Source organism: Hippocampus bargibanti, linkage group LG20 (genome assembly GCF_051943395.1).
Source record: "Hippocampus bargibanti isolate YZ-2025 linkage group LG20, ASM5194339v1, whole genome shotgun sequence".
NCBI classification, from domain to species: domain Eukaryota; kingdom Metazoa; phylum Chordata; class Actinopteri; order Syngnathiformes; family Syngnathidae; genus Hippocampus; species Hippocampus bargibanti.
In genome coordinates, this window is record NC_142753.1 from 12739923 (window position 1) to 12762991 (window position 23069).

Sequence of the window (23069 nt, forward strand, 5' to 3'; positions counted from 1 at the left end):
CGACCTCATATTCCTGAATACATTTGTGAATGGCAGTAAATGAATTGAAATGAAAAGTTGATTTATTTTCGCCTGTGCAAGCGAACGATGCTTAGCTTGATATTTACCCCTTCAGAGAAGTCAAAATAAGCCTATTGGAGAATTGGAATTTCTTTTTGAAGGCCAAATGTGTGACAGTTTTGCTCTTGAATGTCAGGTCACACATGTGCACATTGTGCAAGTGTATCTCATGGCGTGAACGTTTCCTTCCTTGAAATGGACATTTGTTTTTCTTGTTGTTTTTTCCTCTCCTTTTTCTCTAGTAGAGCCACATGGGATTGGCCAAGATGTGCAGCAGCATTTGAGTGTCCAGGGGGAAGATGGAAGTGAGCGACATGCAGCACTGTCAGCTCGGAAACTGGAGCCATGGAGGAACAACACAATGCCAAAATCAACAGCCAAGAGGAAAACAAAAGGAAGAAGGAAAAAACAAACAAAGTTAGCACTGGACACATTTAAAGAGACAGAGTGAGTCTTTTCATTTTTATTTTGTAATTCATTCGGTGCATAATTTGGTAGTCAATTAATTTCAGTAACGGATCTGTGCCTTAACCCTCGTATTATGTAGAAAAAAAATCACCTTGATTATCTTGTGGGTCATTTTTACCCGGATGTAAAAATCCGCACAAAACCGTCAAATCATAGGTGACATCAGCAAGGTGTGAGATGTTATCAACATACTTTAAAAAGAGATTTGAAAGAAAATGAAAGGATGTCCAGTGCTTTAGTCAACACAAAAAAATGGAAACGGATGAAATTGACTCCAGTCATTAATCATAGTGATATATTATAAAATATAATCATAACATTGTATTTATAAGCGACTCTCAAGGACACTTTACAGGCACAGGATAAGAACTTTTTTTTTCCTGCGCGTCAGTGTACACCACTAACTGAAATCTAAAATGGTCATCGGCACGATAACATTCAAATAAAGTCAAACTACTCAGCATTTCACGACAATGCTCTGATCTTACCTTGAAATAGACATCCTTTTTCTGTCATTTCTAAATGCTAGCAGGGTAGCTGTGTCCTAACTTGTGTGAAAATAGGTAACTCGGATGCGGCGATAGATTTTGATTCTGGCGGGCCAAGACTTTAAGAATAATCAAACCAGGCGGAAAAATGTTCAGTACCTTCTGCCAGAGGAGCATTTCCTCATGTTTGCCCTCAGAACCCAAAAGCAGCAAAGTTCAAATGCGATTCATTAACATGAGATTGCAAAGACCCCTTAACATAATATAAGCGGTTCTCCAAAAATAATCCAAATTCCCATAATAGTGATACATTGTGTGTATATGTGGGTGTGCGTGCGCATGAATGAAATATATATCCTTGCAATTGAGTTCTTCAACACTCTTAAACAAGTGACTCATTTCATAGTGTGACAATCGTGTGTGTGTGTTTTTTTTTTTGTGGCGTCTGACAGATGATTTGAATTGCTAGGATTCCAAATGTTCGATCCAATCCACAATTTTGAGTGACAACAACACCATAAGAGAGAGCTTGTGAGAACCACGATGCTCAAGAACAAAGCCAGAACCACAAACGGATGATTTCAAGAAGCTTTTACACATCCCAAATGTCTGATGCATTTAAATGCCACAAATGGGTCTGTTTTTTTCCTCCCTACAAGAACAATTTGCAATGAGGCAGATCAAATGCAAAAACAAATCCTGAACATGACTCTATAGCTGCTTTAGTTCACATAAGAAAGCAGGTTGTGAGTGACTGACAGATGATAGCAATAAAAGTAAGAAGACGCCGGCCATTTGAGCTGCGACGGGGCCTTTTCACAGGGGGATGATTAACTTGTCAGCAATTTCAAAGTAAGACACGACTTGCTCTCTTTTTCTCCAGCATGTCCAACATCTCTGCCTGCCTTTTCTGAAAGGGTCTTTAAAGCTTTCTACCCCGGGGGAGGCGGGGGGCGGGGCGGGCTCCTTTACTGGTCAACGGGGGCAGACCCGAGGTGGCCTCGTAATCATTTGTTTGGGGCTTGGGCTCTATTTTGGAGCTTCCCTGTTTAGCGCCGGGCTAAATATAGCCGAGCGAGACAGCCGTCACCGCTGCTCATCGCTCACGCTGTCACGACGCGTGGGCCCTTGGGGACGCCGGCAGGGAGACCCCTCGGCCGTGAAAGTTCAAAGGTCACGCGCCGTATCATTATTAGCCACTCAGACGTTGGCACAAACGCGGATGTTTGATTGCTAAGTGTGGAGTCGGAATATCCGAAAATCGCATTTTCATTGAAATCAAAGCGACAAGTAGCGCAGACTTGAGCACTCTTTCCGTCTCGTGAATAAAACATGAGGGGATGTAATTCCTTTGTGCAACACTTGCTACACTTCAACGCCCTGCAAGTAACTTGGCTAACTTGTTGCACATTGACAGTGACGGGAAATGAAATGTCAGGGGACCGAATGATTCATTCGTCGTATATATAAAATATTGTCACGTGACAGGAGAAGATTGCATTGGCGGATAAAACACTACTTGAGGCCGTTTTTGCAATCAGCCCTCATGTCCTCGCTCGCTCGCTCGCCGCTGTCAATATTTGGAAGGAGATGTGACGTGCACCCTGGCTATGAGGTGCACCCTGGCCAAGGCCGTTTTGAAAGGAGCCCGCTGGGAAAAATGCAGCATCTCATGCTGGGCCTCCGGGAAGCTGAAAATCCACTGCCGCAAAAAAAACAAACAAACAAAAACGACAACATCAATTATTTTCAGCTCAAAATACATGTTCTTTGAAAAGCGTTCTGCTCCCATTTTAAATTGTTTTGATGCCGTGAGTCATGTTAACCTTTGCTTTTGTACTCATCATATTTTCTTTGCACTTTCCCCTCCAGAAAATTAAAATAATAACACAAGGACTGGAGATGCGCTAACTAAATACAGGAACCATTGACTCCAATCATTAATCATAGTAATGTAAAATTGTATTTGTAAGCGCCTTTCAAAACGCTCAAGGACGTTTTACAGGCACAGGAGAAGAACTTAATTTTTTTTCCTGCGGGTCAGTGTCCACCACTAACTGAAATCTAAAATGGTCATGGGCACGATAGCATTCAAATAAAGTCAAACTACTCACCATTTCATGACAATGCTCTGATCGTACCTTGAAATGGGCACCCCTTTTCCTTCATTTCTAAACGCTATCAGGCTAGCTGTGTCCTAGCTTGAGTGAAAATAGGTAACTAGGGTGCGGTGATAGATTTAGAATCTCGCCTGCCAAGAATGTAAGAATAATCAATGAGGAAGCAGGTAGAAAAATGTTCAGTCCTTTCAGCCAGAGGAGCATTTCCTCATGTTTGCCCTCAGAACCCAAAAGCAGCAAAGTTCAAATGAGATTCCTTTCAATGAGATTGCAAAATCCCTGCGGACTATCGAACAATATTGACCATGATGGAATTTGCGGAATAAATGAACTCCATCCATGGAAAATAATCAAGTAATGTGAAATAAATGTATTCAAGCGGCAAAAGCCCCACTCGCATACCAGAGGAGCCATTGAAAGTAGGAAAAATGACCCGCACTTCACTTTTTGTCAAGCGGTCTTGTTTCGACTGTCAAGCGTGCTTGAACGGCTTTAGCCATAATGTAGCCTAATCATAATAAGGCTAATTGATGATCGGAATCACTGCAGTTTAGCTTGAAGTTGATCAGCTAATCATTTAATGGCGGGCTGATGATCATACTGGCAATGGCAGGAGAGCTGATTAAAGGCATTCACACCGCCAGCGCCAGCGTGTGTGAGCAGCACCATCCAAATCAAAGACCTTGACCAGATTACTACCTGACTCGTTGGAGAAAATACATGATTTTGGAAGATACTTTCAGGCATTTTTTGAATAACTCATTCACTGCCAGACGATGTGCAAAAATGTGTCTACTCCAGTGCTAGGGCTTTTGTCATTTTCACTCAAGTTGCAAGGCCCACAGAATATTGATTTTTAGGACAACATACACATTCAATACAAAGTTAGAAACCCTAGACTTTCTTCTTCCATTGGAAAACAAGAGTTAATTCCCAAGTTATATACTTCTGGAGTTATTTGAGCTTGAATTGTGGGCGGTTGTACAAAATGCAATAGAAAACAGATCTTGATTGATATGGCGCTGAAGCTGCAACAAAGCGCAAACATGGCCAAAAGGCAAATGCTGGCCCCTTGTAGAAAGGAAAAAAACTATGGCCAGAGGTCTGACCAGAGTTTTATCGGCATCCCCGCAAGTAAAACCAAAACCCGAACAAATGTGGAAATGCCACTCAACGTCACACTTTTCAATTCCCGAATACATTTGGGAATGGCAGCCAATGAGTTCAAAAATGGAATTGTGAATGGAACATTGAACGTTCCTCTCATTTCACTGGGATCCTGCACAAGAACGTGATGATGGCTAGCTAAGCTCACGGCTACGCTATACATCACGTCAAGGCCGTCATCATGTCATGCATCCCTTTGTTTTGGTGTGCACCTAAGGTTGATCATATGTTCAGGCGACATCAAAACAGCTAAAAGCCGCTTTCAGGTCTTTCCATCTTTGTAGAAGCACCCCCTTCGCCTCCAGTCATTCCCCGCCTGTCCCCCCCAACCCTTACCAATGCTGTTTTTTGGCATTAATATGTATGTATTTAATGACACATAATGATGGGTAATAAAATGTTAGGATAAGTCTTAAAATCGCCATGGTAACCACCTGGGCTTGTACAAAGAGCAAAGGGCACGTGGCTGGCTCGTTGCTAGCTATTACATAGTGGGGGAGAGGGGGGGGGGTAGTGCGTAGAAAGAGAGCGAGAGGGAGAGATGGTCTATTGCAGAGTTGAGAAAAACGTGTCGACACAAACACACACATGCCGTGTAATTGGCCATGCTATTCAGGAGCACTCGGCCGCATTGTGTTCCTTTGGAACAAGATAAATGCTGGTCTTACTTAGCATCAGGATAAACCTATTAGGAACCTATGGCCTCGCTTCTGTCTCCAAGTCTTATTCTTTTATTTTTTTTGGAACAGGAAAATTCAAATAATTGATGAAGGAAATGTTTCACATTATGTTTGGAAAGAAAGGAGCCATGTTTGCTATTAGGAAATTCACTCATTCAATGCCAGACGATGTGCAAAAATGTGTCCACGCCGGTGCCAGGACCCAAAGATATTTGATTTTTAGGACTACATAAACATTCAATACAGCGTATTGCGTAACTAGATTCTCTTATTTAATCAGCATAAAAGAGTGAAGTCCTAAATGACATGGGCCTGGAGTTAGATGAGCTTGAAATGAGGGCAGCTGTCCAAAATACATTGCAATACATCCATATTGGTTGATATAGCGCTTTATCAACAGCCGAAGCTGGAACAAAGCGCTAACATAGAAAAAATGGAAATGTTGCCCCCTTGTGGAAAAGCAAAACCATTGCCAGGGGCCACGGACAACGCTTTATCGCCACCCAAGCATGAAAACACAAAACCCAAACAAATCAAGGGAAAGGGAATGGCGCTCGACGTCATATTTTCAATTCCCGAATGAATTGGCTAATGGCAGTGAATGAGTTAAAAACCGGGCCTGAATCTCAATAGTTTTTTCGAATGACTGCTTGTTTAGCAATGTCAGTCCAAAAGTGCCTGATGTCAAAATCAAACCTATTTTGATCTCGTTGTTCTTTTGTGACAGTCTCCCCAAGAGTTGGCCACATCTCTCCACGCCAAATGAAAAGTAAGCCCGTTATCTGTCTGCATTTTCAGCTTTCCACAATCTTTGTGCAAATCTGTCTGAAAAAGGTTCGTACGTGAGTACGTGGCGAGTAGTCGGCCGCCGGTGGAAGTGGCGTTTCAAGCAAATGATTCATTCGGCAGGGGGTGGCGCGGCAAGCTGTTTGCACGCGTTTTCCTTTCTTTTTGGGAGATGATTTTGACTCCCAGGCCAGCAAGTGCCACGGAAGCAACATTTGGCAGCCGTGTTGAGCCCCAACTATGATGTGCAAATGACTTTTCTTCTTCTGTGTGCTCCCGGTGAGAGATTTTGATCAAGTGCTCTCTTTTGTGGAGGAATCTCGACCATAGATTGAAATGTTGGTCTTTGTCAATCTTTAATTCCTTCTGCTCACTCAGCTTGCCGCTTTTTCTATTTCCCGCAGCCTTAAAAAAAAAAAACTAACAACTTTGTTAAGGGAGCATGCTGGGAAAATAGCATTCTGCCAGCCGCATTTTGCACTCAGATTGGCGGGTGTCGTCTTCCAAACACCAAACAGATACCCACTGCCAGCGCTCACCTTGAAATGTGTGCGTGCGCGTGTGTGTTGCTTTAGGGGTGTGTCCGTTTGCAAGCGCACTCTAGGTGGGTGGAAAACTGTCAGGAATAATATCAAGATGGCTGCTCCGGGGGATTATTGCTCCTCTTTGCCACTACTATCAGCAGAGGAGAGCTGTCTTTCTTCCAACACCATGCATTTACCTTACTTGGAAACAAGGTTGCCATCCTCAATTCGGGTTGCGAGCAGTGTCGTTATTGAGCCGCAGGGAAGGGAAAACAGCCAGGTGACCAGGATCAGACACGCTTCAAATAAAATGGAATATACTGACTGGACAACATAGTTTGTTGGACGCTCGAGATCAGTTTTCTTGCCTGTTTATCCCAAAATGACAATCTAGGGAACTGTTAACATTTGGTTCATTGTTGATTTTGCTTTTCCCCTCCAAGTCTGGCGTGATATGGATGTCATAGATTCATTCAGACCGCAGTCAACTATCATCTGTACAGACAGAGGGTGTGAGCATCGGTTTTGATTGATATTGCGCTTTAACAACAGCTGAAGTTGTAACAAAGCGCTGAACATGGACAACGATCATATACAGGAAATAAAGCAGTCAAAAAGATAGTAGAAAGCACCAGGGAATAAGACGAAAATCAAGTCTGAATCATGCTGAGTCAAATGCCAAAGAGTTAAAGTTTTACAGTTGGGCAGCGAGGGGGTTTGCCCAATGTTCAGAGGCGGTTCATCGAGAGCGGGGCCTGCAACCATCCCATATGAGCTTCCGTTTAGTTTTTGGCACGTCTAATCATGTCTGTTCAGCAGACCTGAGGCGCCGGGAAGGTTTGTAGGTGTGCAAGGATGAGCTCGGAGAGCTAAGGTGGAGCCAGGCCAGTTCTAGATTTGACAACCAAAAAGATCTTGAAAGGAAGTCTCAAATGAAAGGGGAGCCAGTGAAGGGAGTTCTGTGCTCCCTCTTACGAGCACCAGTCGAGAGGCGAGCGGCAACTTTCTGGACCAGCTTGAGACGCCTCATGGAGGATTGGCTGACTCCAATGTAAAGCGCGTGACATTCGTCAAGCCGAGATGTGACAAAGGCACGAATGACTGCTTCAAGGTCCTCATGAGAAAGGACAGCTTCGATTTTAGCCAGGTGCCTCAAATCAAAGAAGCTGAATTGAAGCGCACCAGCACCAAAGTGTCAAGTCCCTTTCCAGTGGATCAATAATCGTGAAAACTGAACTGTGAGTCACGACCCCAACATTTCACACTGAACACAAGGTGAAAATGTCACCTTCCTCCAATCGAGTCTTTGCAAAAGCAATCTCAGCCATGGCAAGATTTCTTTTGGTGCCCAACCGAGAAATACAAATAACCAGGAAGGAAAGACCCACAGTGCTCACACAACTAGCGTGAATAGATGGACAATTGAATTTCTAGTCAAGCTTCTGGGACAGATGAGGACAAAGCTGGAACTTTTTGGCGGGGTCAGATGAAGCAGACCGAGAAAAAAACCGCGGCGCAGGTACCTGCTGTGAAACCTGGAAGAGGCTCGCTTTTGTTAGCCGGCTGCATTGTTACCTTTGCCATCTTTTCCTTTGCTTTTTTCCCCACATTTGATACCGCAAGAATGCATTGGTTCCTTCAAACAGGCTCCCCTGCGCAAATGCCAGGAATCCAGTCAAACATCGGCACGAACGTGGGAGCACTAAGGGAGCTGGACTCCCGCCATGGCACTTGATGGTTGGGAGAGGCTGTGGCTTGATTTTGGCTCTGCTGTCCATAGACGCAAGTAAGGCCCCAGACCATTAGTTTGCCGCTGCTAATCAACCATCATCATCTTGGCTCCCATGTTGTGCTTTGCAGCTGACCCGGGGGGGTAGACATCCCCCCCCCCTGGATCTCGTCCGGACTCTACATTTTCATCAGCAGCCTACTCACTTACACTAATATGCTGATTATGTTCGTCTGGCTAAAACCACACACGGGGCACATAAAATACAGTCTTTTCCGGTGTATAAGGTGCACCCCCAAAGAATGGTGTATTTTCAAACTTTTTCCATATACAGTTTAAGACGCACCGGAGTATACAGTAAGGCGCACCTTCAATGAATGAAAAAACATTTTCCAAATATAATATGGAAAGAATTAAGAGTTTTCCAAATAGAAGGCACACTACATTTTAAGGCTGGGGGGGGGGGGGGGGGGGGGGGGGAGACGCACGACTTCTTCTACTGACAGTCGTTGCGTGACCTGTTGTGGCTTAATATGACTTCATATATAAGGCGCACCTGCGTACAAGGCGCAGTGTCATCTTTGGAAGAAAATCAAGGCTTTTGGGTGCGCCGTATACACCGGTCACGTCAGCGGAGAAAAAGCAGCAGCAGCAACAACAACAAAAATCCTCCTTTTCAATTTCAATTGAAGCCCGGTAAAGCCGATGCTGCGTCAAGCACTTTGTTAAGCTTTCCAAAGTATCAAACATGAGCGTACTTTACACGTGCCGACGACAATTAATCATTGCCACTTGTTTGATGGTATTCCAGCAGCGTTACACGCCAAAGTATTGCCTTTGTTTGTTTGTTTTTTTCTCGCAAAGTGAATCCACAATGGCGGCAGCGAGCTTTTGTTCCCCTTTCCACCTACTTGCCATCAAAGCTACATCAAACCTCGTCGAGAATGACCTGCTTGCTTAATAACGAGACTAGACTGGAGTTAAGGCAGCACAATTAAAAAGTCATTAAATATGATCACTGTCGTACAATGTAAACCACGGGAGCCTTTAAAAAAAAAGGGATTTTTAACCAACGTGCACTTTCATTTCCCACCGAGGTCTCGCTTTAATCCTTTCAATTGATTTTTGTACCAACATAATCGGCAACTCCGTTAATTGCCAGCATAGAAAAGACCGTCGTTTTCAAAGTAGTCCCTGGAAATGGGAAGAAAAAGGGTTGATGGATGAATTTTCAAGGCTCACTTCTTCGCACTGTGAGCCGTCCTGTCATGAAAAGATCCATTTGTGAAAGTCATGAATTCAATGATACGGGCCAGACTGCTCCCAAGGGGGCCCTCATTGGCTTCACTCAACAGGGAGGTGGATGTTTTTTTTCTCCTTCCCTTGATGGTGCAATGTGGCCATTTATGTTGCCATGGCGAGGCAGGAGAGGAACTGCATTGCATGACAACAGCGACAAGACTCTTTTCAAATGGCCCAATTTTCTCTGGATTTCCCAGTCAAACTCAAAAGGTATTAAGGCCGCACTCCGTCCAATTGCGTCGCACCAGCTACCAACGTGACTTATGACATCAACTGAAATATCAATTTTGATATTCCATCCCTTTTCCGCAGGTGTAAATTTGCCCAATTACTGTACCGGCCAGTTGTCAAGTCCGAGCCGGAACATGTCATTTGACATTTGATTGATTGCTTTGCCGGACGCATGTCGGAATTCGATGCTGCGTTGAAACCATTTGTTTGATGCGCTTTTACAGAGATTTTGCACAAGAACATGTGAAAGTTGTCAAGATCAGGTTGTCATTTTTTTTCCATTTTTACTGTGGGGAAATCCTTGTGTCAACATTCACTAATTCACTGCCAGACAGTGTGCCAAAATGTGCCAGGGCTTTTGTCATTTTCACTCCAATTGCCGGACCCACAGAATATTGACTTTTAGGACTACATAAACATTCAATTCAGCCTAAGAAAAATGGCAGTGATTGATTGAAATCTTACTTGATCCTGTTACAACGGATCACATGATTGGAAATGTCGTTTTCAGCCAAATGGCAGTTTGAGACAATTGTTTTTTTTTACCTAACTTGGCTTAATGCAGCGATGTGTGTGTGTGTGTGTGTGTGTGTGTGTGTGTGTGTGTGTGTGTGTGTGTGTGTGTGTGTGTGTGTGTGTGTGTGTGTGTGTGTGTGTGTGTGTGTGTGTGTGCGTGTGTGTGTGTGTGTGTGTGTGTGTGTGTGTGTGCGCCAAACGTTCGCCTTCCTCTGCGGCTTAGGAAAAAAGTTTTGCTTCCACAGCCGACGTTCACGATAAGCCGAAAGGTAAAACCAAACCAAAGCAAGGGTGTCAAAGCTCTTCGAGTAAATTAGAAGAGCCAAAGCGCTGTTTCATTTCAAGCACTTAGTTTCAAGTAGAAGGCTAACAAGTGGGAATTATTTTGCCACAACCACGTTTTTGCTCCACTGGTTCCATTTGATGGAGCTTTTTATCATTTTCTTAATTAAAATCAGCAAATAGGAGCGCTACGTTGAGTGGTACATTGATCATTTCTTTCTTACTACGTTGTGGAGCTATTGGATTGCGAGAAAAAAAAAAGTGGCAGGTTCATCCTGATCATGTTTTAACTTTATCTTAGGGTCAAAATGACCATATTTTTCTTCTTTCTGTGAAACGGAGACAAATTGTCATGATCGCTTCGGGTGCACGCAGCAATTTTCAATCTTCGCCAAGAAGCTTGCTTGCAGCAGAAAAGTCAAGACCTTTGCAAGCGCTCTTTATTTGCTATTTAGCTGATTGATTTCAAGTCCTCCAATGGCCGCTAGTCTCTCTCGCGTGCGAGCCACCAGAAGATTGGCTGTGCCTGCTCTCCAAAACAGGGACCAGTCAAGTCAATAATTGTTGCCGACGATCATTTATGCACATATGTAAATTGTCATCTTTAAAAGGATCAATTAGAGTGAGGTTATCTTGGCGGTGTGCCGTTTGAAAGGTTAATGAAAACCCCGATGCCTGTGAGATATGCTTGCGTACAAATGCTAAATTGCTTAAAAAACAAAATGCGCTAACACTGAATGTAGTGTACGCCACTTAGCGGGCTAGCGTTTTTTCTTTTCGTCACGTAAATAACCTCTGAGCGAGATGACACTTGTCAAAGTTGCTTTATTCTGACATATGACAGAATTCTGTCCCCTTAAGCCACTCCATTTTTTACAACATTTTCTTTTGAGTCACCAAGGAGATATAAAGAAGTGCGCTTTTTATGACTTGGAAGCATCACTGATATGATGTTGCACAGAAGCCATGTTTGTTTTCATCTCTACTCACAATTCGGATTCCGTTTGACGGCTCTGTAATTCCGGTCACGTGTCGCCATTGTGCATGTTCATTTTTCCCCCCCTTAGCACTCGTTCATAAAATTTGCAACGTCACGCGCTTGGTGAAATGTCGTTGCGCTCAAGCCAGAAAGCAAAAAAAAACCAACCCAAAAACACAACTATTCAGGGTGCTGACAGGTCTGTAAAAGCCCAAGACATAAATGACAGGCCTTTCCTTTCACGAGTTAAAAGCTGGATATTTATTGCCTCAATCAAGTGGAATAAAAATAAAGACGTAATTCTAGCTACATCAACGGTGTTGGTCTCCTTCTGAAGGTAAAGATCCCCCAAAAAGTTGCTTTCTTCCACTCCGTTCAGCCCTGCTTGTTTGGTTATAAGAAACAGGTGGCTCGCTCGCTCGCTCGCTCTATTGGCTTTGTTTTTCTTTCTTTAGTAAGGCTGTCATTTGGGACTCCTGTTCAGTGTCGACGCACTCCAGCGGCCTGCGCGGGCTTAAAGTGAGAAGAGACGCCAACGCAAAGCTGGCCATGTATCGTTCAAGGGGAAGCTCCGTCCCTCTCAATCACGGTCTGATTGTTCTCACAAAGACAGAGTCAGTCATTCTTCAACACTTGCTGTACCCTCTTTGTGACATGAAGCAGTTCTCGTTGAAAGAGCAGAGGATCAAAGCATCCTTTTCGGCAGTGGATCAGGGTCGTCATGGTGAAATGTGCTCATCTACTACACGCTAATTGGAAGCCACATGCTATTTATGACGAATCCGCTCACAGATCTTGTTTAATTAGTGAGCAGAAAGACACAATTTGACAACGATCCAAAGCAGAGTTGATGTTGTGTCATGAGAGAAAGCCAGACTGTCCAACAGCACCGACCTTTTTGCTGAACAAAGCAGGACTGTGAAAAGTGCTGCACGTGACAAGCGCAAAAAGAGCACAATCGCTCAGAGCTGTCCAGCCCTGACATTCAAATGGCACCGACATTCATCCCAAATCAAAAACTGTGCTGCCCAAAAGGCGCAACCGTTCAGCAGAGTCTCCTCCTTAATGAATGCTGAAAACCAATCCGAATCCGTTTCACATGACGCACAAAAAGTCAAGTTAAAGTCAGGATTCTGACTTTAAAGTGAGAATTCGGACGTTATTCTCAAAATTCTCACTTTAATCTCAGAATTCTGACTTGACTTTCAAATGAGAATTTTGACTTTATTCTCAGAATTCTGTCTTTCTTGCCAGTATTCTAAGTGGAATTTGGGAATTCTGACTTTCAAGTGAGATGTCTGAGATGAAAGTGAGAATCTTGCCGTGAGAAAGTTGCTTTTGTCTTTCTTCAGTGCCCTAATCCTCTTCTGGAGTTGTGGAGATACTGTCTTGATTTGGCCAATGATGTCAATCGTTCTTATTTCTTGTCCTTTCCTCAGTGTGAAGATGGCTTCAAGCACATTTCGCCATCCTTGAGAAACTTCCATCGGAATTCCCGGCGCTCACCCAACTTTCTCGGCGTCACGTCCAAACTACGGCCGGCTGAACTCTATTCTCCAAAGGTGCGCAGCCGATCCCTTTTTTAAATTTATGTATTTATTTATTTCAACACAGGGAATAAGCGACACTTGTGACACGTGTCATCGACCTTGAAATGGGATGAGCAGTCGGTAACAAAGCATGTGCCGCCATAAATAGAAAAAAACTTTGATTTGTGTCACCATAAATAGAAAAAAAAACTTTGATTTGTGTCGCCATTAAAAAAAAAAACAGGGAGCGGAATGCGAAAAACAATCCAATTTGCATGTTGAATCTATCAATGGGAATTCATGACTTCATTTACATTCAGTTACGTGTAATAGTTGTATTAAGTTCATCCTGTCTACTTGATATCTAATTTAAACAGATTCAGCTAATTGAACACCTAAAATACACTGTCTGTAAGAAAAGAATGCGTTTTAAATGAAAATTCATTGACATTCATTTCATTACATTGGGAAGAAAAAAATGGCCACATTTTCCCCTATTATATTTTTTATTTAACATAGCCCCCGTTTAAATTATTATTTGTATATAATAGCCTCTCACAGCTGATGATTGGCTTGATTAAAGATTGAATGATTGGGGTTAGAAAAGGACATGAATGCCAGCCACTCCTGATGACCACCAATCAGCTTCCAGCGACATTTCCAAGTGGGCTTGTTGGGCTTCACTTTTTCAAATGTGCCCACGAGTTGGCCAATTGAAATGAGTGATGGGGCTTCACTCTTAGCATCAAATTAACACAGAGATGAAAAGCACTCAACTGTGCATCTCATTCTGGAGACTCGGTGCTTTAATTACCCTATTTTCTTTAATATAAGGCGTACCTTCAACGAATGACATATTAAAAAAAAAATCAATACATAAGGTGCACCGCATTATAAGGGGCACCTTCAAAGAAGGACATATTTTAAAACGTTTTAAGGCGCACCGCATTATGAGGTGCATGGTCAGCTTTTGAAAAAAAAAAAACAATCTTTTAGGTGCGCCTTATAGTGCAGGAAATCCAGTAAATGTCATGGCTTGCTTATGAGAAACGTAAGCATTTTTTTGTCTTCAGCTATTTTGCAATTTCTTCATGCTATTTCAGTTGAAGTTAGAGCCATGGGGCCGCTGGTTTGTTTACGGCGTCTCTTTGCAGACTTGCAGGTTCCGATAATGGCGACTAATTCCAGCTGACGTTTATTTGTTTGTTTGAGTGGCTAAATGACAAAAGTGAGCAGTTCAGTGATGTGCCGTCTTGCCTGTGCATGCATGTCTGTCTTTCTGTCCACGCGTGTGTGTGTGTGTGTGTGTGTGTGTGTGTGTGTGTGTGTGTGTGTGTGTGTGTGTGTGTGTGTGTGTGTGTGTGTGTGTGTGTGTGTGTGTGTGTGTGTGTGTGTGTGTGTGTGTGTGTGTGTGTGTGTGTGTGTGTGTGCGTGCGTGTGTGTGTGTGTGTGTGTGTGTGTGTGTGTAGATCGGCTCCTCTAGTGACTTTAATGAAGGAGGGAGTGAAATTGCTGTCCCACAAAGGCATCCTGTCGCCGAGGGACGGCACGCCACTTTAACATCTGCTTCGACAGCGCCTGGGATTTAAAAGTTGCACATGTGAGTGAAATAATGTGCCTTTAATTGAATGACATTCATCATTAGGTGCACCTGCACAAATCTAATGAGATCAATGGCAAACGTGATGCCAATTATGCGCGTGCATCCGATGACTTGGAAATGCACATTTTTAGATTGGTCTTGATGAGATTTTCATTTCACCAAATCCCATATATTTTTAGCATTTTTTTGCTATTGCTTTTGCTTTCCAATTTATTAAAAAAAGATGTATATTACATACATATTGATTTATATAGTGCTTTAACAAGAGCCGTAACAAGCGCTTAACATGGACAATTATTATATACAGGAAATAAAGCAGTCACAAAGATATTAGAAAGCACCAGGGAGTACAACCAAGATCAAGTCGGAATCCTGCTGAGTACAGATTGGCAAATATCAATCATAATGCAAATAAATAACAATATAACTGGTATTATAAGCGCATCATTCATCTTTTCAAAGGGCAGTAAATATGTGATGCATGTCAAGAATGCCTTTGACAAGCTAAGTCACTCCTGTTTTGTGTCGTCCAAAGAAATCGCTTCGACGACTCTTTTAATAAGCCAACGTGAGGAAACTGCAAAATGACATACTGGAACGGGAAACAAGGTAGTTTAGTGGGCAGATGTTTTTGTCTTGTATACCGCTTCCAGCCAACCCCTCCCATTAGGGCTTCTGGACTGCACCAAAATGTCAGCGTTCATCTACCAAAATGACATGCGGGGCTATGATACAGTGATTCACTATGAAAAGGTAAAAGACAGTGAAATCTGGGCCATGGATGCATTTTGACGACCGCTGGTGCAACTTTGTAACTGCACGCCGCCGTCACCGCAATACGATTAGCGCATATTGCTACATAATCTGCGCCACATAGGAGATACAGTTAAAATAGCTAAAGACACAAAATGAGTTAAACAGCAATTTATTTTCTTACAGAGATTTTAACTTTCGTCGTTAGCCGCCGGAAACTGCCGAAAGAAATGATCAAATATTCATTTACCCATGGTGCATTGCAGTACTTGCATCGAACATGGCATTTAGTTGCGATATGGAGCGTTGATTCAAACTATAAAAGACAGTCAAAACGGGCAGTAAACAAAGATGAGCGCCTGTTCTGAAATCCCAGTTAACCTTTTCCCCGGGACGACGTCCAAAAAACCGTGGCATTTCTGATGGCTGTTGGTTTGACAGGAGAGTGCATCTTGAACATGCAGCCAACTCCCATCCAGTTCGTCATTGGCGCCTGGGGAGGACATCAGATGGACGGTCAGATGAACATCAGATGGACGCTCATCGGCGACTGTGGAGGAATGCTTCACATTGGTGAGCTTTGATTGGGATCGCGTCGACTTTCTTTTCTTCTCCATGTCAGCCAGGATGTTATAATAATAATACATTTCATTTGTAAGCGCCTTTGAAAACTCTCAAGGACACAGGATATTTATTCTGCGGGTGAGCAGCGGCAGCCACACGTATTTGTGTCTTTCCTCATCTATCCCTTCTTCCATGCACCTCACATCTCTTTTCTCTCCCGTTTCTTTCCTTTCAGCTTGCCCCTCTTGCGCTGGCTGGCTGGCTGGCTGGCTGGCTGGCTCCCTCCCGTCACGTCCCGTCTCTTTCCCAACGTGTCATTAAGTCTAACCTCTGTGGCAGCGTCAAAGCCAAGCAGAGCAGCTAAATGGGCCCATAGAGAGGGAGATAGATAGATGGAGGTGGGGGCGGGGGGGTGTGCGGGCGCTTTGCAGTCTATCCTCTTAGTTCTTTTTTTTTTTGGTGTGTGCATTTCGTGCGGTCGTTCGTATCTGTGTCCCCCGCCCCGATTTCCCCACCCATCCCCATTTCTTAAACACCTTGTTGACCCTGTCATTTTCTCCGCTGTGTTTACATCACCGGCCAGTCATCTTGGTGCGCATGAACCCCTTGCACGCACAGACAAACAGTTGAAAAAGGCACACAAACACAAAACGCGTTGGAGAACGTCATAACAGTGTAAAACGCCACCCTTTAATTCTTTCACCAAAACATCATTGATAAGCGTCATACGCAAATATTTGACTTCCCCCTGCTGCGAACACGTTGTTTTCTTGTATTGGGAGCTCATTCCGTTTGGAGACAAGACATCAACAAATAGCGTTTCTCTTGTTTGGAAGAGATTTGAAGCTTTTTTTGTCTTTTTAACCATCCACTAGCAGCCGTTCCTCTGCAAAGCAAAGAGTGCCATCTAGTGAAAGGATTCCACTTGCTGCTCTCTCCGCATCAAACGCATTGAAGATGACCACGTCTTCTCCAAAATAGATGCAGAAAATGTGTATTTGCAGTATATTTTCAATGTCAGACGATTCACAAGCTGATTTAATAAGACGTGACATTTGAACTCTCAGACTCAACAATTTGTGGTTAGTCCGGAATGCTCTTGGCGTTTTATTTTCAATTCCCGCCCCCATTCCCCCTCTCTATTTTTTAATGTGTTTACAGCTTCCCTCACCTCATAAAGACACTTCATTGAGGAAACGAGACTATTTTTTTGTTGGTGGAAACAAATAATTTGGTTCGCCGTTAGAAGTAAGTCGCCGTGTGCCTGATTTTAGCATATTATTCATGCACGCATTTTGTATAATCCTCTTCGAAATCCATCAAAAAAATCTTAGAATTCCACACTAATGCACATACCGCAGTCTCTCCATGTAGATGATGCATTTTTTTCTGGAAAACAGGGCGGCAACTTGTTTTTCTTTGCTTTCTGTGGGGGCATTTAAATGGCCTTGCTGGATCTGACCCAGCTCACGTATTCCATCCGCACTCACCGATGGCAGCGATCTGATGAGCCCATTTTATCCATAGCGATGTTTTAGCTTGATGAAATGATGGTTAATTATATTTGGGGTGGGGGGAACGAAACATTTTTCATCAAGCAATTGGTCTTGGCTACTCATGGCCCCGAGCGACAAGCATGGTCTCCTGATGCTATCTGAAGCCTTATCGAGGGTGTGGAAAATACCCAGACCGAGGGCCTCCACACTCCCCAGACTGGTCCCACTTGGAGCAGGCACACCAAGGCCCTTGGGGATTGTGAGTACCACGTGGAGATATTCGCTTTGTGCACTGTCAGGCCATGAGTGTGTGTTATTGGGGGCGACATCGCAATGCAAGTGGTGCTTTGTATTTATTGTAACAAATTAGATTAGGGCTTACGATATAACCCACTCGCACACACAAAAAAAAATGTAAATAAAACCAGAACGCGATGAATTGTAAGTCTCATCAAAATTCAGCCTTTGATAGTCCCACACTGGGGAAATTCTCTTGTCAGGGAACATTTACACCTTTGAGGGAAATCCAAAACAATACCACATAGCTTTTAGACTGACAAACTATATAATATTCATCAGAAAAATAAAGAACTCACAACTTTTTGTGAGACTTGTAGCTGCCCTCAGATTTTTTTTTCTTTGCGGCAATCACTGCAATCAGCAATTTCAGTCACTCTCAATGAGCCTTGTGCACCTGTCGACTGGTATTTCCGGCCTACTCCACCATCGCAAACTTCTTCAGCTATTTCGGATTTGAAGGGTTCCTTCTCCAAGAACGCACGTTCTAATTCCATTTCCAAAGATGATCATTTACATCACGGCTCTGAGAAAGCTACTTCAGAATAGCGCATTGATTTTTTTCCTAGCCATTTTAAAATGTTTTTTATGTGGTTTTGCCATTTGAGGAACTGTAAGTTCTGGCTGAGTCTAGGCCAGCACATTTTGTTCAAAATGCCTTTCAAGTCTTGAGTGTTCATTATACCTGCACAGTTTCAAGAAACCCTGTCCGGGTTGTTGCAAAGCAGGCCCTTCAAAGCTCAATCATATCATCCATCCAATTGGTTTTCACATACTGCACATTTCCTACAAACATACTGTACATGGTGTATAGTAGGTAAATGTAACATCACTTCAAGGCGCAGGGTCATCTTTTTGTGAAAATTAAGGCTTTTGGGTGAGCTTTATCCACCAGAAAATATGGTACAGACTGACATGGCAATGTCACACAGGCACGATAGCTGATGTGGATTTGGTCTAGACTCTGAAGAGCACATAAACACGTCATGTGGACCCTAGTGACATAGGGCAACCAAAAGATTGGGAAGTTGGTGTTAAATGCCACAACATGTAGAATTTGGAAACTGTTTTCTTGCCACCGATCTCGATATTAATATAATTTCAATGCACTTCCCCACGTAAATTGAGCCAACGTCATGAATCAATCTGAGCTTCCCTCTCAGGAGCATATGGCAGTCACGGCGCATTGACTATTAAAATAGAACTCAAGCCGTCTCGCCCTTCCTCAAGACTTGTGATGAGTGCGCCCCATACTTTCTAGCCCCAATCCTCAGAATGTTATTCCTGGGCAAGGGGATACTTTAATAGCCTCTGCTGCCCTCCATTGACGCTGTGAGAGATAATAGCCCCAACGTTCAGTGAAGCAAAAATGGCAAGGGGCAAGTGTTGCCCATTCCCTCAGTATGGCAAGACAAGGACCGTCACTGAGACGATGAAAAGATTCAGAAACACACTACAGTTCCCATTCCAGGCATTGGATATCTTTGTTTTTCTTGGAGAAGAAGTTACATCAGTTGGCACTCTGAGTCTAGACGAAAACTGGTATCATTTTGCCAAAGTGGCTTTAATCGCAAAGAATCCTCAGATTGATGAGCTGTTCTTGGATAGCTTACCGAACAGAAATGTTAGAGAGGTTAGTGCGTGACATCGTTGACTTTCTCTGATGTAGAAGATATTTTTTAGGGGGGGTAGGGAGATCTGTTTTTGACAGACACTTTTTTGGATGTCTTCAGCCTGCTATTCTATCCTTAACCCCCCCTCCAACCTCATTTAATTCCTTGTTTCTTGCCAAACCCAACATTCACAACTAAAAATGTTACTGTTCACATGTCCCTAACACAAATCAATACAGAACAGCAATTCAGTCTGTGGTTTGGGATGCATGACCAGTTAAAAAAAAAAAAAAGAAAAGGTATGTCGACTATATTGAATTTAATTTCACAGACACTGGAAGCATACGTGATTCCTTCTCGTCCATTTGGTTGAAATGTTTTTTACTCTGTTATAGTTAAACAAATACCAATGGACCAAATGACATTTTTTTTCTTTCACTGTTAAACATCGTCTTTGTCAGTTAACATTTGACTGCAGTCCCCCTCATCCACGATTTTAAAAAATGTGCCTCGTGTCCAACTAACATGACAAGCAGCAAATCCTCTTTTTGGCAAGTGTTCTGTCTGAAGGAAAAGACCGAAATCCATACAAAGATGATGAAGGGGGGAATATATGGGCGGCCAAAGGACTGCAGGAAAGGTTTCTTTTGCGGGCTGAGCTAAGTTCCCTGGTGGCTTCCAACTCTCCAGTGAGGGCCTGGCCTGGACATAGCGGATCAGTCTTTGGCCAAAGGGGAGAAAGTAAAGGGACCCAAGTCTACGCAGACGCCAGTCCCACCACAATGAGCCACTTTAAGGCCCTCGTGGTTAGGACTCAGAGGCTGTCTGCCAGCTAGCTGCAGCTTCCTCCCATCTTTTGCCTGTTCTCGTGGTCCCCACCCTTATTTCTCCCAAACATTCTGCTCCCTTGAAAAAACATTTTGACTTTGTATTTGACCTCTCGTGATGCTCCTTGCTGAGAAAATTATCTGTCATTAAGCGACATGCTTGTTGAGGTGGGAGTGATTTGAAAAGACCGAAGTGCAGGGGGGTGGGGGGCTCGGCATTAATCCTGACAGATGGACTTAACGCGCACAGAAACCCGCCCTGTTGCTCCCTCTGGGTGAATAGGTCGGGGCTAGGGGGACCAGGCAGGTACCACACCGCAGGTGGAGGGGTGGCAGTGAAGTCAAGTCTTGCAATACACGTTTTACAATCAAAAACCTGATATCCTATTTGCCAAAAACTTACATCTCACCCGGAGATACAGACTGCGGACTTTAGAATGCAAAAAAAGCCATTTTTATTGTGAGGCAATCATCTGTGTTGTGGCGTACTGTGTTTAGGCAACAAAGTAGGCTTGCATCTTTGCCCCAGTAGCCTAGAGTGAGTCAGGTAGGGGAGTGCTCACATCTGCGTACTCTTTGCAGGGCTTTCCATATCATGTATAGGATTTGGTCTGATGCTGTCATTCCCCAAACTCTGTTCCTGGGCCGCTCATTATGTCGCGGGGGCCTCGGTATTGTCTCATTGAAAGAAGCGAAAGGTCATGGCCCATTGCTTTGTTGAACACCTTGAGCCCAACAGCCTACCTGTCCGTCATGAGAAAAATTCAGGGAGTTGGAAGACAATTGCCCTCTCCCAAGCTCTTAATCTCGTTCTTGTTCCTGCTCTCTATTATTTTCTTTCCTCTCTTTCTTGGCTCTTTGGGTGCCACGTAAAGACTGGTGTCTACCTGTTTGAGTCATCAGACGTGGGAGAAAAGAACCGCATGGGGTAAAAGGTGGTTCCCTCACCTTTTGTTGGATTCCTTATACTTTCTTCCTCCACCCCCCCCCTTTTCGCATCCTTCATTCTCAATGGAGACAGTATAATAAGAAGGTATGGTTTTGCCATCCCTTCTCTCTCTAATTAAGTCAGTCGCCTTGAGTCGCTTCATGTTTGTGTCCGTTTGACGGCTAAAAACAGTTTTTTGACATCTTTCTTAGCATAATCCCGTACCGATATCCATCGACTCAAAAGGGTCACTTTACTCCTGCAGAGGAATTGGAAAATAAACTGTGAAGAACCACAGCTGAAGACATTTTTGGCCCGGAGAACGAAATGACAGATTAGATGTTGGACCAGCGGCTTTGACTGAGATAAACACAATGAAAGGATCTTACAGAAAAAAATAGTTTGCAACTTTTTCTTACTTTTTCAAACGCTCGATCAAATTTAAAACTTGAATTTCATCATTGCAGTTAACTGTTCTTGGATAACGTGGTTCACAAAATTTTATGATTACAACTCTAATTGGCCTTGAAACACTTCTAGATATCTGAGTCTTGATTAATGGAAGGATTCCAGTCACTGGTCCAAGATACCTGATGATATTCCACGTCAACGTTCCAGCGGCGATGCTTTGATGCCGGAACCTAGTGCAGGTACACAGAAACACAACAATGCGGTACAACAAAATTTAAAGTCTGACCCCAAAAAACAAACCTCAAACCAAAACCAGCTCCTCAAATATCTAAGACCTAAAGAAGAGAAGGTAGGGAGGAGGGATTTGAAGAAAAGTCTCAGGTAGGGTGGAGGGGGTGACTTCACCTCTGCTCTGACCCGATTCCTTTTGAAGCGATTACTTGAGGACTTTGTGCACAGGACAATAAAGATCTCATGCTTTTGGGCCTGTGTCACACACACACACACGCAGACTTTGAGCAGACACAACTATGCGGCCGGCTACTTTGGCTTTGCAGGTAGACACATACCACAAAATCCCTAATGACTACCTGCCTGCTATTCTAGAATGGGTGTTTTGTGCGTGTGTGTGGGTCTTGATTGTTCCGGAGAACTGAAAGAGCAGCTCTTGTGAATCCTTGAAAAAAAACAAAGAATGAAAGAAAGAAAAAAATCTGTTTTGATTGACAGTGCTGAGCTCTCAGGAGGAAAGGTTGAATGCTTGAGTTTCTGTCGGAAACACAAAAGGGCACGCAGACTAGAAAGGCCACAGTGAAACGGGGGTGGGGGGCTGGGAGGGGGGGGGGGTTGGCTCCACGGAGATGGCCATACTGGTCGCTTGAGTGCTAAACTCCAGTTATGTAACACAAGTCGGAACGCCCCGGCTGTCAGAAAGAAGAAAGAATGCGCATATGCCGTCCCTAAATAGTCACTAAGTTTTCAAGAGCTTATATCAATGCAGCCTGATGAAGAAAATAGTACGATGCATTCTCTGCGTGCTGTCAAAACAAGCAATTACCAACACGTCCTTGATCAGAGGTGGCATAGTACTCGCAGTCTCAACTCAAAAGAAATAAATGTCTTGTAAATTTTGCACACCCACAGAGTACCCCGTGTAAAATCACATGAGGAGACTCAACTTTACAATATCACTTTGGTGCAGAAAAATCAATGAACCATTTGAAAGTGATCAGTCGCTATAGTTGTAGTACAACGTGTGTGCAGTTCTGCAGCTGACCTTGAGCGCCTCAAAGTGTCTGTTGTTGCAGTAACAGTGGTTCAAGTGAGTACAGAGCTGGCGCTATAATGATTAGAACCGGATTTCAGTAGCTGGAGAAGGTGGTGGGCAGAGTGTGGAGGGTCCAGTCGGATTTCACACGTCCTTGTCTTGGTTCTTGCAGTGTGCAAGTCCTCGAGAATGGGTAGGGTGGTGCCAATGATTTTTTTTCCGCTGTCCTAACTGACTGTTGAAGTCGGCTTTTGTCTATTTTTGTGGCGGTCCCGAACCAAATCGTGGTGGACTGCCGTGTAGAACTGTGGTAGAACCTCCTGTGGCAGGCCTCGCATCTTGAGCAGCATCAGGAAGTACATCCTCTTTTGGGCACCGGTAACACATTGCTAATTGTTATTTTTGCAGCCACAAGCCAATATTTGATGAAGATAGGTCATTCTGATATT

At 43.6% G+C, this 23069-nt stretch overlaps 1 long non-coding RNA gene across 1 annotated transcript in view; it reads left to right on the plus strand.

Annotated features, from left to right (window-relative positions):
• The first annotated feature begins 471 nt into the window (after positions 1-471).
• LOC148883334 (uncharacterized) overlaps positions 472-23069 on the plus strand; it is a 30821-nt gene continuing 8223 nt past the window's right edge. The window contains exons 1-5 of the long non-coding RNA XR_016118618.1: positions 472-507; positions 5711-5752; positions 12772-12894; positions 14331-14461; positions 15659-15790. This is a non-coding gene — a long non-coding RNA (uncharacterized LOC148883334). The remainder of the gene's footprint in view (positions 508-5710; positions 5753-12771; positions 12895-14330; positions 14462-15658; positions 15791-23069) is intronic.